An 18,569-nucleotide genomic window follows, 5' to 3' on the forward strand; every position below is an offset into this window, starting at 1 on the left:
AAGACATCTCATGGTGATCCATGAATGGGCAATATGGTCCATTAACAAATGTATGATCTACTATTATTTGTTGTGATCCATCAAGGCCCATTGTGGTCCATTAAGACATGTGCGATTACTATTGTCCATTGTGATCCATAATGGTTCATACCATATGTTCCGGAGTAGAGTAGGGTATGATCGTGTCCGGTATAACCGGGTATTGGGACCGGGAATGAGCATGGGCCTGCGCATTACTACTCGGTTTAAAAGAAAGTCTTTGTTTTTATTATTTTACACAAAAGTAAATTTGTTTAAAACTTAAATTTGGTTTGTAATTTGTATAAATATTTAAAATAAATTACCATAACATAATTTTACGTAAGTACAAATTATTTGCACTATAATATGCATTTCTAAAAAAATTAAATATAAAAGTTGTAAAGTAAACATAAAAATATACCGTAAAAGTTCAGGTATTAAAAAGACCCGGGTATCGAGCATATGATATTACCGGTTCCGGGTATTTTTAAGTATAAATCGGGTACGGTTATTGAGCTCAAAAGGCATACCTTATTCATACCCTACGGGTGAGGTATGTTTCTGTATAAAATACGCGGTTATAAAAAACCAGTTTTGTTTTTGTTTTTCATGGGTCTGGTGCTGTGTACGATTTTTGTACGCTTCTAGCATGATCAGCTATTATCCATGTAAAAGTTTGGTTATTTTAGACTTTTTGTGCGTTATAGTTATATAGCTCAAATTTGTAAAAAAAAAATAAACAAAATAAAAAATAGAACAACCCTGCTGTGAAAGTAGATTCATGTAGACATGTTTACCCACCAATAAATTGATAAAAAACGTTGACTAAATAACAAATATTGGTCAATTGTGTATTTGAAATCTCTGTCTTTTTAAATAAGATAAATATATAGTTAGTAATCATTTATATTTGTAAACAACTTACTAAAGATTAATAAATAAAAGAATGCTAAACTGGGAACACATATTGGACACTTAGGAATACTAAACTGTTGCTGCTTTAACTACATCTGTACATACACATCTTATAACTTGGGTTCCTCTTGTAAACCTTCTCTCTTCCTTCAACCACACTATATATCCTTCTGAATACTTCATATCCTCTGAATCTCTTCATTAAAAAACCTTATTTCCAGCTATAGCTTTCTTTTTGTCCTCAACATAGTCTAGACTTTATGCCTCGGCCATCTTGACCCACTACACCACTAAAGCTTTTGGAATAAAGGTTCCCACCCGAAATGAAATTAACATGAAAAAGAACGCATATACTAGAAATGAACATCCGGGAACTAAGTTGCTAGTACCAACACACTATATACCAAATATTAACCGCAGCCCAGTTAAACACACACCAAAACACACCCCTCCCACCCTTTCAGAACCTGTATGGACACCAAAACTCACACAACAATAGAACCACAACCCTTTGCCCCATCCCCTTCTAAAAGAATATGAAGCCGCGGCCAACAGAACCTGAATAATCTTCTCTTTGGCTTCCTAGTAGTCTTGACCTCTATTATCCTCATAACAGCCTCAGTCAGCAAGGACATCCAACCTGCAACAGAATACCACAAACCATACCCACTAGGTTTAAATGTAGAATACTTAAAATCATAAACTTTATCATTTAGGTGAGTTCTAACATTTGTATTTTATATAATTCACTAGCAATAAGTAACTAAATAATTTTTGTTATGACAATCTAAATATAACAAACAGCCATAGAAAAACCATCTTTGGATGGGTGATAGTTGCAAGGATATATACACCAGCAAGAAAATCAAACACACAACTAATTTGGTAAAAAAAACACAATGCAGTGCGAACCTCACTTGGACCACCAATGATGGAAGTCCTTGGGTCGGTTGATCTTTTTCTGCAGCTAGAGAAGCCCATATAAGAGCGCGTTGGCTGTCGATGGGCAACCAGGGACATAGGTGCCAACCGGGACGATCCTATCCCAACCTCTTACCAACAGAGTATGAGTAGTGGTAGTATCACCACCTTGGCTCGGGCATCTGGTCATACACCCTGCAATTTAATTTACCATTTCAATCCAACACATAAATATTTCAAATATATCATTATATCATGAGAATTTGGTACAATGAATGTCATGAAAAGTTGGTCAAAGCAGAGTCAGCTTAAACTCTTGTGCAGAGGCGGACCTAGAATGATAGAAAGGGTAACCTCCGTTCCCCCCTTGACGCTCCGGTGACGCTCCGATCGTAGTGTAAATTTTGGAAAAATTTGACGTTTTTTTTATTTCGTTACCCCTTTTTATTGAAACGTTACCCCTATGCGGATTTTCTAGATCCGACACTGCTCTTGTGAAATGATCAATTTGTTTGTGAACGATCAAAATGTGACACTAACTCTTTACTATATATATTCTATCACCTATTTCAGTTTACATGTGTTGTAGATACAAGATAAATATGCAGAGAAGCACGTAACCTAAGTACACAATACTATTAATCAAACCACTTCAGGTGTTAATTCTGTACTGAACCGGTTCCAAGCTGAAACTACACCAGTTTCATTTTGTTGGTTTTGGTTTCATTCGCCAAGGAAACTTGCATAACTGATTCTAGAAGCTACTTAGATTTGTGGCAATTTGGTATCCGTTTATCGACATCCGGATCACCATGTAAACAAATGCTAATTTTAATATTTATTTATATAAGATTAGAATTTAAAGGTGCAAATGGGCCGAGCTACTCGAGCTCAGCTCGAAATAAAACTCGAACAAGCCAAGCTTAAACGAGCTCGAGCCAAAGCCTAAAAACAAACTCGTTTAGTAAACGAGCCCGAGCTTCACTTATCAAGCTCGAGCCAGCTCGCAAGCCTAAACGATTATATAATGTTTGATCAATATATTGAATATATATTTAAATAATATATACTGATAATTATATATAATATAAAGTAGTTAATAAAATAATAAACGAGTCAAGATCGAGCTTGAAAAATTACCTACAAGCCGAGCTCGAGCTCAAGCTCGAACCTAGTTGAGCTTGGGCTGGGCTTGACTCGTTTACACCCCTAGATTAGATTATGTATATAGTATTAAATAAACTTGCTTTAGTAGTATAATATACTTATGCATAAAGTATACAGTATTAACACCCAACATACAACAATAAATAGAACTTTTACACAGTAAAATAGCATGTTTGATACATGGGTTTTGAAAAGAACCATACTCCATATGATCCTACTCTTTTCACACATGTTCATAAGAAAATAGAAGGCTTGCAAACACCAAGAAATAATAAAAATGCCATAGTATTAGTGAAAGAACTCACTATCTTGTTTGCAACCATGAATAACTTTCGCGATGTTACTAGATTCAAGTGCAGGCTTACAATCCGACAAAAGAACTTTCCATCCTCAATGGCAGGGGTGGACCTACATATATTGGTCTAGGTTCACCCGAACCCACTGAGTTTCGAAATTTGAATTGAGCGATTATATATAAAACTTGAAATGAACCCATTAACAAAATCTGGAGTAAACCAGTACAACAAAATGAAAAAAAAGGTTCTAATGGTTAGATGGTGGAATTTTAAGCACAGGTTTCGGGATCGAGCTTGCTTGCTAACAAAGTTTTTGCTTACTTTAAAAGCACAGCTTGCCGTTTCCTTCTATGTGGCTCTGCTTGTCCAAGGTCAGCTTGTCTTATTGACCAGCTTCCAAATTATACTCCAAACATAACTTTATTTTTTTGTAACTTTAGTCAAAAGTTGTGGTTATATATTGTATGATACATCAAAAAAACAGCAAGCATGTATCTTGTTTACTGCAAAACTAACTCCAAATCATACAGAATGCAAAAAAAAAAAAAACAAATTACCTTATATTTGTGGCTGGATAGGAATGCACCAACAACTATTAACAGCAAGATAATGTATATATGTTCATTTAGGCCAACTAGCAAACAATTAGAATATAAAAAGAGAATGAAAACTCTTGTTTGAGAAGTCTTTGCTAAAAAACATCAAAAACTGTGATACCAACAAAGAGCGTCTAAGGCGGTGTAAGTAGCTTGGTCTTGTGTAAGAGGAAGTAGAGACCAGTTGCTGCATTGAAGTTCCCGAAAAAAGAAAGAACATCACTCATAATTTAACCTAATTAACCTCCAAACAACCAAAACTGGTGTAAATAACCACAACCAAGGGCTCACTAACCTCCAATTCAAACTCACAATCCATATATGACCAGCAAATATCACAAATATCAAGTCCAATTAACAGCTTAGGGCTTTAATCATGACAAAATCACACATGTTTAACCTAATTTACATCAAACCGTAAACTAAAACTACAATACTCCTTCTTAGTAAAAAAAAAATTACCATTTGACTTTAGATCTCTTAGAGTCTCCACAGAAGATGTTTTCGAATTAGCCCGCCTGCATCCGAAGGAGGAGGAAAGTGAAAATTGATCCGAGTAATCCCATTCTAGCTTGCTTCAAACTGAATCATACGCTTAATTTAGGATGCGGAGGAGAGTAGATCAGAGGAGAGCGTTAATGATAAGTGGTAACTAAAACTAGTTAGGGTTTGTGGAAGTTGGAATTGGCGATGGTCGTGGCGAACACACGCCGGAGATATGGTGGAGATCTCCTGAACTTGGTGGGGTTTGATTTAGGTTTTGTGTACGTATAGAATTTGGGGGGGGGTGGGGGGGTGGGGGGGGGGGGGGGTTTGAAGAAGAAGGGAATTATTAGTCACAAGTAAATTTTCCAGTGTCCATTTACTAACTTTAGTCACACAAACATGTTTTATCATGAAATACCATGATAGTTGGTCATATTTAGTCACACGAATTTGTAAGTGACTATATGTATTATCTTTTAGTCTCAACATTAAGTAAATTTTCCAGTGTCCATTTACTAACTTTAGTCACACAAACATGTTTTATCATGAAATACCATGATAGTTGGTCATATTTAGTCACACGAATTTGTAAGTGACTATATGTATTATCTTTTAGTCTCAACATTAAGTAAATTTTCCAGTGTCCATTTACTAACTTTAGTCACACAAACATGTTTTATCATGAAATACCATGATAGTTGGTCATATTTAGTCACACGAATTTGTAAGTGACTATATGTATTATCTTTTAGTCTCAACATTAAAAACCAATTGTGACACATAGTTATAGATGGCGACACTTTTCTACGGTGGCTAGTGATTGTCACACTTTTTATTAAACGTGTGACTAAAGGTTTCAAAAAGATGTGTTTTCGTCACATGAATCAAGAAATCAAACAAATAACGTGGCAATAGGTTACATTTGGATACACTTTTCTAGTTGTGTCTAGTAAATGTCACAGTTTTTTCTAAAAGTGTGGCTAAAGGTTTTGATCTGTTATACAATGGTCACATTAGTAATAAAATGTGTGGCTAAATGTTTTGAGTTGTTATACAATGGCTATGTTAATAATAAAATGTGTGGCTAAAAGTGTATTAAAATATTATAAATCACTTTTAGCCACACATTTAATCAAAATTGTGGCAAGCCGGTTTAGGAATAAGTGTGGTTTATTAGCGTATCTTAAGGAATGATTTATGTATTTAAAGTGTATTATTTATTTCCTAGTATAGGTCATTATGTAGCCTATATATTTTGTAATTACTCTATTGTAAATCAATTCATTGAATTAACAACCTTTACATGGTATCAGCCAAAATAGGCGATCCACCTTCCTTCCTCGTCGATCACCCTTAAACCCTAACCCTACTTTCTGTCGTCACCCTCCATGGCCGACTCCTCCTCCACCGCTGCCAACCCCATCCCTCTCCATTCTCTCCTTCACTTCATCCCCTTAAAACTAACCTCCGCCAACTACCTTGCATGGTCGCAACAGGTCAGCCTTGTTCTCTCCATGCAAAATCTGCTGGGCCATGTTGACGGTACTATCGAAATCCCAACGGAAACTGTAAAGGAAAAGGAATCCGATAAACTGGTCCCAAATCCCGCTTATGCAAACTGGATGACCGATGATCGGTCTGTTTGTCTTCTCCTACAATCATCTTTTTCCGAAGAAGCCATGTCTGAAATTATTGGCATCAGCAACGCTCGCCAAATATGGGTTGCTTTGGAGACTGCTTACAGTCAACGATCCACTGATCGAATGCACACGCTATGTGACAACCTTCGACTTCTACAAAAAGGCTCTTCTACTGTTGCTGAGTTCGGTCGCAAATTCAAACACCTTTGTGATCAACTTGCGGCTATCGGGTATCCAGTCGCAGAAACTGACAAGTGCCACTGGTTTTTAAATGGTCTTGGCATCACTTTTGAGCAATTTTCCACCACACATCGTGCCTTAGGCACCGCCACTTTTCGGGAACTCCTTGCCAAAGCAGAGAATCAGGAGACATTCATAGCCTCCCTTCACGGCCAGCAGTCCGCTCCTCAGGCTGCTTTTGTTGCTCAGCAGTCCCGTCCCAGTAATTCCTCTCGTACTCCCTCTAATTCCTCTTATACTAATCGTGGTCGTGGTCGTGGTACAGGTCGTGGTCGCGGTAAACGCCCACCTCATTGTCAATTATGTAGGAAGGATGGTCACTATGCAAACCTGTGTCCAAATCTCGCTTCTTTTGCAAAACAAGCTGCTCCTGTCGATGCGAATCTGGCTCAAGCCTTTCATGCTCAGTGCCATGTCACTGAGGAATATCCCGATTGGGCCAGAATCCTCTTTGTGACAACAAGAGTGCTATCTTCTTAAGCCAGAATCCCGTCTCTCACAAACGTGCCAAGCACATTGACATCGATTACCATTTTGTTCGAGAACTCGTTTCTTCGGGTCGTCTACACACGCAGTTCGTTCCTTCCAATCTCCAGGTTGCGGATATTTTCACAAAAAGCCTCTCTCAGCCGCTATTTGAAAAGTTTCGTGGCATGCTTCGAGTAGGCCCTCCACCGGTTCGATTGCGGGGGGGTATTAGCGTATCTTAAGGAATGATTTATGTATTTAAAGTGTATTATTTATTTCCTAGTATAGGTCATGTATGTAGCCTATATATTTTGTAATTACTCTATTGTAAATCAATTCATTGAATTAACAACCTTTACATGGTTAAAGCCCAGTTTTGACGTAGTGTTTGAAGAAAATGACAGAATGCATGTTGCCAACTTTGTACCATTTTGATTAGAATTTGCATGTACGTAAATAAAAACGTATCGGAATATAATATTACCTAAGACTTGAGACAAATAATAGATCGCAGTAAAGAAGCGTTGCCGGAGATACGAACCGTCGTCTGAGAAATATATTTTGCGTGGTGATGTCAACCGCGGTGTGGTCGGAAGGTGACTACAGAGTGGAGGTAGTGGACACGGATGACTGTTTCATTGGTATGTGTCGGTTTTCTATTTCACCGGAATAAGGAGGGTGACCATGATGGCGGCTTCCGGCGCTTCTAATGGATCAAAGAAAGACAACATACAACAGATAACGGAAAGGCTGGTTTGGGTGTGTTTCAGGTGGTTTAGTAATGTTTTGATACTCTAACAGGAGCGGTGGCCTATGGGCTGCCCGAGAGTCATGGGGTGGCTATGGAGTGGTGATGGTATACATAGTTTTTTAGTTTTATTAGTCTACCTGATGTGATAAAATAAAGAAGGTTTTGTGATATATATAACTTGTTGTAGGAATGAAACCTTGGAGGCCAAGTTTTGTTTAGAAAAAGACAAGAGTGAATGACTAATGATTTTTGGCCAGATGGTAATTTTGTAGGAGGGCACGTCTTAAAATTCTCCACATATGCATATAACTCGAATGTCTTCATGTTTATCCATGAGTTCTATAAATAAATTTTAATATATTTATATGTTCTTTTACGTAACTACATACTTGATATTCCATAATTTGTCATATTAGAACTATTAGTTATTGTTATTATTTATTTACTTTGCTATTATTATACTTTTAGTTTTCGTTTTTTTAGATATTACAAAAACGGTAAATAAATCATGTAATGATTTAAGAAATTATGAATTCTCGTGAAGATTACCTTGTAGTGTAATCTAATAATGATAAAAAGGATAAAATGGAAATTTGTCAAGTGTTAACTAATGTAAATCGAAGTTAAAAGAATACCCATGGTGTAAGCCGAAATGGGTTGAATTTGTAAGAAAAGAGTTTAAAAGAAAAGGGGCATGATAATAAAATCCGGGATGGGATGGATGTATGAATTGGAAATCAAAAACGATGTCTTTGATTAAATAGATAACGTTGGGCATATAGTCCAAACGGTTCGAATGGTGGTGATAACACCATTTGACAATAGCGACTAATGTGGTTGTCAAGCCTTGTGTTAACAGGACCGATTAGCCAATCGGATAATTGTGTCACCATTGATGGTGTGATAATGAAAACAAGGTATAAATCGGGTCTACTTGTTGATCTGGGCCAGGTATGCATAATTATGTTGTAGTTAAAAGTGTTATTTTGGTCGAATAATTTGAGAGAGAGAGAGTCCTTCGTCATAAAAGGACTAAAATTGACCAAAACGCCGTTGTAGGCTAAACAAACGACCCTTAAAGGTTGTTTGAAAACGAGTTTTATGACTAAGTAAATACTTAGAATAGGTATAGAAGCTGAAAGAGGTATTATATTAGCTAAATGGCACTATTTGAGTTTTTGCCGTAAAATAATGATTCGAGAGGTAAAATTTGGTTTATATCGATCACCACATTAAACCTACCTTAATACAGTTGGGGTGGGAGATTATAGGATAAGAAATGTGGTAAAGGAATGCTAGAAGCAATCGAAAGCTATTTTAGGCTCGAAAGTGCTTAAATACCCGTAACGGGTCAAAATGAGCATACGAGCGAAAATGGGTTTAAATTGTGTAATAAATCTGTGAATTAGAACCTAATATGGTATATAACATTTATTTGAAGAAGTGTTGGTGATGTAGGAATCAAACAAATATGTTTGTTTAATAAAATGCATAAACGGGTAAAATTTGATAAAAAGGTAACGAGTCGAAGGCTTGAAAGTATCAAAATTTATTTATGTTGGATGTTGGATTTTAACTCCATAAGATGGAGAATTAAATTACGGACACGTAGGAAAACAAATCGGGTAAAACGGATCAATAACGAAGAAGTTATGGCCGTTTCCGTGAAATCGGGTTGAGCTGGGAATGTACAGCAACAGCTGAAGGCAGCAGTCTGTGAAAACAAGGGCTAGGCGTGACGCCTAGGCCCTTGGTGTCACGCGACGCCCATAACTCCGGAAAGTTTTTTATTTTTGTCATTTTAACCCCTGTACTTGTTTGAACTTAATATTTGACTATCAAAACTAACTTTTAAGTTGGTTTTGATCATAGGTGATCGCCAAGAGTTCCCGGATGAAGATCAATCTCGATGAGGAACCGAACACGATAAAATACAAGCTTCCGCGCGGCGTTTTGTCGTATCTTTAAAACGACGAATCCAATTACATTAAGTTGCAATTTTTGAAACGTTGTTAACATGTGGAAATGTCAGTATGAAAAGTTTTTGTAAAGTCACATTTTAACATTTAAATGTGTATTTTATTAATAAAATCTTGATATATACGACGGGCGTTACAAACCTCTACGGGCATTTCACTGCGAACTGTCGCTATGGTCCCCGTCATGCCCAAGTTCAAGCCGCTGCCCATCAAGCTCTACTTCCAGCCCTTCAAGGCCAACCAGCAGCTCAAGCACCTGCGGTCAATGCTGGAGTCTGCTTTGCATGCGGTGACCCTAACCACTTTGCAAACATGTGCCCGAACAGGGTGGTGAAACAAGAGCCCCAGCAGCAACAACAGCCTCAGCAACAGCAGCAAGTAGCCCGTGCCCGAACCTTCAACATCAACGCCCGTCAAGCTCAGGCTGACAACAATGTGGTTAATGGTACGTTCCTAGTGAATGGTATTTATGCATCATGTTTATTTGATACTGGAGCCGATAACTGCTTTGTGTCGTTTGAATTCGAGAAGCTCCTTAGTCGTAAGCGCTCTTATCTTTCCTCGTCATTTGAAGTCGAAGTCGCTACTAGAAGAACTGTCGCCGTTAACTCAGTTCTCCATGATTGTACCCTCGAGCTCAACAATCATATCTTCCCAATCGACCTTATTCCAATGCAACTTGGAAGTTTCAACGTCATAGTATGCATGGACTTTCTTCGCGAAAACCATGGTGAAGTTGTGTGCTTTGAAAAGATGATTCGATTCTCGCTCGCGAATGGTGATCTATTATGTGTGTACGGTGAAACAGCTTCGAAAGGTCTCAAGCTCATGTCGTGTATCCAAGCCAGCAAGTATCTCTGCAAAGAATGCAGAGCTTTCTTGGCCAACATTGTAGCAGTGGAGAAGGAAAAGAAAAGGAAGGTTGAAGTCAAAGACGTTCCAGTGGTTCATGAATTTCCTTAAGTGTTTCCTGACGATCTTCCTGGACTACCACCAAGTCGTGATATCGACTTCCGTATCGACCTCATTCCTGGAGTTAACCCTATTGCCAAAGCTCCTTATCGACTCGCTCCATCCGAAATGCGGGAACTCTCGAATCAACTCCAGGAATTACTTGAAAAAGGCTTTATTCGCCCGAGCACCTCTCCTTGGGGCGCACCAGTCCGTTTCATTAAAAAGAAGGATGGGTCGTTCAGGATGTGCATCGACTATCGGGAGTTGAATTAGTAAACCATCAAGAACCGTTACCCTTTGCCTCGAATCGATGACTTATTTGATCAGCTGCAAGGTGCCAAGTGTTTCTCGAAGATCGATCTACGTGCAGGCTATCATCAACTGGACATTCAAGAGGAAGACATCCCCAAAACCGCTTTTCGAACTCGATACGGCCACTACGAATTCGTCGTTATGCCCTTTGGTTTAACCAACGCGCCACGGTTTTCATGGATCTGATGAATCGCATGTGTAAGCCTTATCTTGACCGTTTCGTCATCGTGTTCATCGACGATGTCTTGATCTGTTCCAAGTCGAAAGCCGAACACGCGTAACATCTACGTTTGGTTCTCGAGCTACTCCAGGGAAATCGACTATATGCCAAGTTCTCCAAGTGCGAATTCTGGCTAGAGGAGGTTCAATTTCTGGGTCACGTCGTTAATAGTCAAGGTATTCATGTCAATCCCGCGAAGATTGAAGCCGTTAAGAGCTGGATTACGCCTAAGAACCCATCCGAAGTTCGTTCTTTTCTCAGACTAGCGGGCTATTATCGACGATTTATCGAAGGATTCTCTAAGATCGTTGTGCCGCTTACCGCTCTTACTCATAAACACAAGTCTTTTGTTTGGGGAACTCTACAAGAGACTGCCTTTCAAACCCTCAAGCACATGCTTTGCAATGCTCCTGTTCTCACACTGCCCGACGGAAGCAACGATTTCATTGTCTATTGTGATGCTTCCAACCTTAGTTTATGTTTTGTGTGGTATTCAATCGAATCAATCGAAACTCAAATCGAAACTCGAATCTCAAATCGAATGTAATCGAAATTGAATTATGACGAATGGTAATGTAAGGATAGTGTGAAACTAGTCGTTTACCCGGGCGATGCGGCGGGAGACATATCACTTAGGGAGCACGGTGTGGTTCGGTGAATGGATCGGGGACTTCATTTCACCGAACGGTGAATCACCCCTTCCCCTTTTCGGTAACCGGTGAGTGTGATGTTTCGGTGTATAGTCCCCGAATGTTTGAGTTTGATCGATTGAGAAATAATTTCTTGAAATAAAAAAATATATAACTCAAACACCCTAATAGTGTTTGAACCATACCAAGTGATTGAGTGCAAAATGGGGAGTAGAATGGGGAGTTGACATGGCATGCTATTATTGGGTAGAGAATAACTCAAACACCATAGAGTGATTGAACCATAGCCTCCACCCTTAGGTTGGTGAGTTTAGGGCTATGTACGGAGATGTAGTTTATGATGTGGCGTGCAACGACGATGGTGGCAGTGTAGCAGAACGTGAGGGTCGGTTGCGGCCTTCTTCAGCGGCAGAGAATCAGTGGTGTGCGGTGGCGATTGGTGGTTTGGTGATGGCGTTTGGTGGTTATTGTGCGACGGCCGGTTACCGGCTTCAGGAGAAAACAAAAAAATTGTGTGATTCTAGTTATGTTATGAGGGGTTTTAAAGATGTGGGTAAATCAACGGTTTTGAATGATGAATCGTATCATCAGTTACAATAAGGCCTTCGGCAGTGGCGAAGCTTGACGTTTTCGACGGGGGGTCGAAAACGTATATACCCAAAAGTTTCTATACGAAAACGTATTTAAACCATAAATACTTTTCTCAAAAATATCAAAAGTAGATTCATCCACAACCTTATTAACAATAATGATATAAGATGCTAAATGTATCGGTTTACACACAAGAATTTGTACACATCCATATACCTTAATCTAATCTCGTTTTCATATTAGTGGGCTGAAATGATATTTCCACCTCTACCTGTGATCTGCTCACAAAGAAGTAATATTAATTTAAAAAAAGAAAACACTGCCGAAGGCAACTATGTAAATAACATTTATTTCAACACAAGTATTTAACTTTGCTAGAAAAAAAAAAAAACAAACAGTAACATAACATGTTAAAACCTCAATTCTTATGGTATGAAATAATAATATCTAAAGAAAGCTTCTTGAAATAAGTTTTAACAACAAATATGCTACAAGTGATGCCAATGTGGTTGATCACAAAGGCTTCAACCACTAAACCATCTGTCAAGGAAGATCAACCTCCTGTCGGGCAAGCTCCACCACCATAGCCATCAAAGAACTTGTTAGCGGCGTACATTCTCACTCATTCCCTATCAAATACAACAAAACAAATTCGCTAAAATAATCCAAAACATTTAAACAATCTTCGAACTATAACATTCACAATGCAGGAATGGGTCAAACAGATTAGGTAACAGGTTGAACCATTTAAAGCTTCAAGTTTTCTATAAATAATAGCCGAAATTGACACCTCTAAACTTACATAGGAGAATTACAAGCCAAAATATGAAATCCATCTCCAAATACTTCAAGCCATATTCTTTGCAATCCCATCTCCAAAAGAAAGAAAAATGTGGTTTGACCAAAACTCACCTAAGTTAACTAAAATTTTTTAATGGAGTTAGTTGTTTGGAAAAAATGGCAAAAAATGATAAAAGTCAAGGACTAAAATAGCAGAAAACAAAACTATTTGGACTAAAATGGCAAGAAAAAACTATTTGGACTAAAGTGCCAATTTTGGTCAAATCTTAAGGACTAAAATGGCAATTTACTCAAACTATAGATCCACTTTCAAACTCTATGTGACATTATGAACTAAAGCTATAGCTACCACGTAACAAATTTCTCTCGAAAAGATAACTCTATGGTCAAACAAGTTTTTCATATACGCACCAACCAAGTTCTACTTCAAAAGCCTCTTGTTCGACAAAATTTTACAATCAATCAAAGTTATCACACCATTTATGTAAATCAAAAGAAGAGAAAGAAACGTTGTCATACTTTTTCGACTTGCACTAAAAATTATCTGGTTTAACCCGACCCTTTATCCCCCCCCCCCAAATTTTACCACTACTAAACCTAAATGAAAATCAACCAAGTTATACATGACCAATGACTAACCAACACTCAAGACTAATAAAAATGAAAACTTGTACGTCTTGCAACTGAAACAATCATCCCCATCATTATACAAAGATCACAATCTCTATATTGTATCAATATCAGATGAAGCATAATTGCATATGTTAAACAGGAACAACCAACATCATTATAAGGCTTCAAATCGTGAGGTTGAAGATCCTCCATAACGGCGCACAAGAATAGCCCGATACAGGGTGCCAACATGTAGGAAAAAGATAAGGACTATCATGACATCATCCAATAGACCAAGTACTCCAAACAATGCTGTCAAAAATCAAAATAACCATCATTTTATCAAAAATATTTTTGAGCTAATATATTGTGAAGCGGGCTTAAAGCAATGTACCTCGGGTATAATGTCCACAGGGCTAAGTACATAAATGGCAGTTGAGTTTAGCTGTGTGAAAAAGTAGCAACATGAGTGACAAGAGTACGTTTTTTACAACGATTTTGAAATTTACACAAGAAATTATAATAACTGAATCTAACGAAAATGATAAATAACTTAATAGATCAATTCGTTTAAATGGGTCAATACTTGTGTCTTCACCTATGTAAGTAACTCTTTCTTGCAATCATATTTGCAACAAAATAGAATTAATTCCTATCAACTCATAGCTAGATGTACATGTGCTTTAATAACAAAAGGGAGAGATCTTTGAGGATCCATCAGTTCTCGAAACAACCTTTTGAGAAGAAATTACCTGTTAGTCGAATTTGAGAGAACTTTATTCCCATTTTACGACCAGCTAACCCTTTTTTTCAACATTATGTCCTATTTGATCATTTTATCACTAAGCACTAAGATATTAATCATATCTAATTATCTTATTAGGTTATTTAACATCACATAATCAGTTTTGAAACGCATGTCCAAACGCCCCATAACAAAAATCGCTATTGTGCTATTACCTCTTGACCATAAGTAAGAAGAGGGATCTTGTGGCTAAGATCGTTTGCGCTGACCACCAATGCAGTGGCAAAACCAGTAATATTGGATGCAACAGGCCCAAAATTCTGGCGCGAAGGAAGTTCAGAAAAACTATGATGAGGGTCTCTCCTATCATTGTTTCAGAGATTAAATTCATTATCCAAATCATCAAATTCATCCTCTTCTTCATCACCATTCACTCTTGGATTCCCTGGTATTTAAACTTCCTGTTAGGTTCTTTGATATTCACTAAATGACACTTAAAAAATTCATAACATGGATACCTTTGATTTGTTTGTATCTGGTTTTGCATTGAGGGCAAGCTTGATTACCCTCTTCATTCATATTCATAACAAGATCTGCAAATAGGGAATGCACATTCATTACAAGCCACAAATGGCTCCCCATCAACTGTTATTTCAATCTCATCATTGCAAACAACCATGAATCAGCGGTTCAGTTGAGCAAACAGGCCAGATCATGTTTCAATGTTCTCAGAAGCATTCCAAAAAGCATGAGTCGGGTTGGTTTTTGGGTATCTTTGGGTATCTTTAGTTATATTTGCATAACAAAACTTTGTAATCATTTTATTTGATTCAACTGGATATATAAACCATGTAACTTTAAGTCGCAGATTTAAGTCGCACATTTTATTCGGTTCAACTGTATATAAACCACGTAAATTTAAGTCGCACAGTTAAAATTCTTTTGAGTAACTAAACGATCAACCCACGAACCCAGTAAATCAACCCAAACACCCATTTCATGGGTTCGACCCAAAACTGACCCGAACCCATTTAGACTAACCCATAAAACAAACCATGAATTATCATCAATGTTATTATTGTAAATGATAAATGAATGAACTGCTAACAAAAAATTTAATAGTACAAACAAAGTAGTGTTTGTGGGTCAGCTCAACCTAACCATTCAAGTGCCGATCTTTACAGCTCTAGAAAAAGCATATAAATGTAAAACAATACTTACAGGGTAATCATCATGCACATGCCAGATGCTCTCGCCAAGTAGGTTTGCTACCAATAAGACAATCAGCGGTGGTAAATAGTTCTTTTCAGACACCAGAATGGTATTCGTGGTAATCACCTCTTGAAATAGACCACTTGACAACCGATCAATTGCTAGTGGACTGCCGTAAAACATATCCACTTAACTTAAACCATTCATTTTCATATGGAAGAGACAAAGTATTAGGTAAAAGGTGTGTGAGTTACCTGAAAACAACATGCGTGCTGTATGCATAAACTTCCATGCCCCTTCCCCTTCATGATGCAACAGGTCTGCTCCTTTGGCAATAGTACCTATAAACACAAAATCAACATATTAATCGCCATGTAAAGAGATACAAGAGGAAGAAGAAAGTAAATCTCACCAGCAGTATCGATCATGTCATCCACCATAACTGCTACTTTACCTTTCACATCACGGTTCAAATTCGTTACCTGAAAAGGGTAATATCAGAAACATCAAAAGGGAGAATATAATTCTTTCCTTCATCTATAAACTTCTTACTTCAGCTACATTGTGCCCATGACGCCGCTTATCAACAATGGTCAATGGCGCATCAGATAACTTTTTAGCAAAAGCTCGTGCTCTAGCAACTCCACCAACATCCGAGGGCACCCATAGTTGTTAATTGCGAATAGCGACAAATAGCAATAAGGTACCTATAAGCCACATAGCGAATAGCGATAAATAGTGGGAGGAAATTTTATAAACAGCGATACGTATGAAAATTTTTTAAATATTTTTATATGTATATTATATCAAAATACCCTGGTATATATGCCATTTTACATATATATTTAACAAAAACCTATAATCCAGCCATTTTATAGCTATATTTACTTGCTATTTATATCAAAAGAAATTAATTGTCACTATTCTCGCTATGAGTCGCTATAATCCTAAATCAGGCATGTTTACCGGTTTTGCACCGTCCATTGCCACCTTGAGAGCCGCCACATTTACCAAATTTGCCAAATCAGTACCTGAAAATATGATAAACAGATCGTAAACTGAACTGACATAAAGAATTATGTAAATATAAACTGTTGCTGACCTTGAACAACATCAACCTTTCGAGTAATGTATTGTACTTACATTTTGAATTTCGGTAACCTTCGACTTCTGGCTTTTTAACCGTTCACCGCCTGCATTCTCGATCAGCTCTCCCTAACACCACTCTCAAATCTCCAGCATTCGCAATGTAAATCAACCCTTTACAAATAACACCTACCAAACAGCACGTCCCCACAGACGCTATTTGCGGGCATATCCGCCATTGTTCTCTTACAACCGAAAGAAACTCATATCTTGATAACATTCGCAGACATATCTTGATCCTCAGACGCAAATCCTGAACCAAAATAAACAAATACTTTATAAAGTTTCACACTTACACAATCGAATCGAATTCTTGAAACCGTTTAACCGAACTTACTCTTGAGATTAGCAAACAGATTCTCGTTAACGAATCTTGACGTCTCCGGTCCACCATGTCCCTCATATACGCCGATGAACGTTCCGTACGGACCTGAATTCATCGAACTCAACGGTCCTGATTCAACCTGGCTGATCTAACAAATTGTTTGCTTGAATCACAACCATTGAAAATTCATCACTTACATGCATCAATGAACACAAAATTGGAAAAGGAACTTTACCTAGAAAGGCATTGAGCAAGCAGATAAATCCCAAACCTTGAAGGGTTTATGTACCATCCTTTCTCGAGAACCAACCTCCCAGATGCTTATGTGATATAGAAAACAAAATCATGTAAGAAAATCGCAAAAGTGATATAGAAAACGAAAGGGACTGATCTGGCCTGCAAAGGCAGTTAGCCTCACTAACCCAGACTATTAGTTCTCACCTTGGAGACAACTTTTCCTAAGTAGTCTGAACCCTCATCTCTTAAATCATAAGCTTTATAGACACCTGCAAGATGATAATTGTACGCACAAATACACAACATCAAAAGGCTGTACCAAATAATGCTACAAAGACATCAATTAAGACAATTTGTTTCATTAGAGATACAAATCTTACCTGTTGAAGTGCCGCTAGAAATAGTTGCTCGACCAGTCGACCCCATGTATGATGTACCACTTCCGTTCTCGCAACATCAAGAAAATAATCAATCAAACGGCAGTAAATGTCCTTCCAAACTCATACAATTCCACAAATCTTCAAGTGTAACCATAATATTTCATTAACATTGAAAAGTATTGATTCAACAAAAGAAGTAAACTGTACATCATCATGAGGAAGCGATAACTGTTTCCCTGTCTCCTTAAGCAGTCGCTCCAGCTCAGCATTTGCAGACGCCATAACCTCGCACTGTTCGAAACCCTAGCAAAAAAACCACAGTCAAAGAAACCGAAAACCAAACGAAATCTCCCTAAAAAAACACAAAACACATAAAAAGCCTATAAATTTAAACAAAAATCAAGAAATCTTGTAAATAAACCCTAGACTTGTAAATAAACCCGAGAAATCTACTTACAAAGAACAGAGTGCTTGTTGTGCTATTCTAGAGAGAAATCTACTACAAATAAACCATAGATCTTGCCAGATCTTCCACCCACAAGCACCATCGTTGATGAACCCACAACCAAAAGGAAGATCTGAAACATTACCCAGATTAGATTCAAATAAGAAAAAAAAATAAAAAATAAGAAGATATGGTAACAAGAAAGGTACCCTACAGTCAAACCAGTAGATCTGGTGTCAGATCTACTGAGATAGTGTCGGATCTTGAAGCCACCGGGAAAGAAGCCATAGAAATCGATCTGGTGTCGGATCTGGTGTCAGATCTGGTGTCGAATCTGCTGAGATAGTGTCGGATCTTGAAGCCACCGGGAAAGAAGCCATGAAGCGACTGTTGGAGTGTAGAAGGGGAGAAGACGGTAATGGCGACGACCGGTTCGATGGAGGAGCGGTGGAGGAGCGG

At 37.9% G+C, this 18,569-nt stretch overlaps 2 long non-coding RNA genes across 2 annotated transcripts; both read right to left on the reverse strand.

The window, feature by feature from the left end:
- Window positions 1-928: 928 nt before the first annotated feature.
- LOC110877416 lies at window positions 929-4,704 on the reverse strand. The gene is made up of 3 exons (XR_002557021.2): window positions 4,379-4,704; window positions 1,849-2,052; window positions 929-1,576 (listed from the first exon to the last, which is right to left on the reverse strand). It is a non-coding gene; the product is annotated as an uncharacterized LOC110877416 (long non-coding RNA).
- An 8,956-nt stretch (window positions 4,705-13,660) lies between these two features.
- LOC110877417 lies at window positions 13,661-17,510 on the reverse strand. Its single transcript, XR_004866185.1, has 9 exons — window positions 17,061-17,510; window positions 16,130-16,976; window positions 15,990-16,059; window positions 15,832-15,918; window positions 15,587-15,746; window positions 14,884-14,958; window positions 14,581-14,810; window positions 14,015-14,065; window positions 13,661-13,932 (listed from the first exon to the last, which is right to left on the reverse strand). It is a non-coding gene; the product is annotated as an uncharacterized LOC110877417 (long non-coding RNA).
- Between the last annotated feature and the right edge of the window lie 1,059 nt (window positions 17,511-18,569).

The sequence above is a fragment of the Helianthus annuus genome, chromosome 9 (genome assembly GCF_002127325.2).
Source record: "Helianthus annuus cultivar XRQ/B chromosome 9, HanXRQr2.0-SUNRISE, whole genome shotgun sequence".
Lineage (NCBI taxonomy): Eukaryota > Viridiplantae > Streptophyta > Magnoliopsida > Asterales > Asteraceae > Helianthus > Helianthus annuus.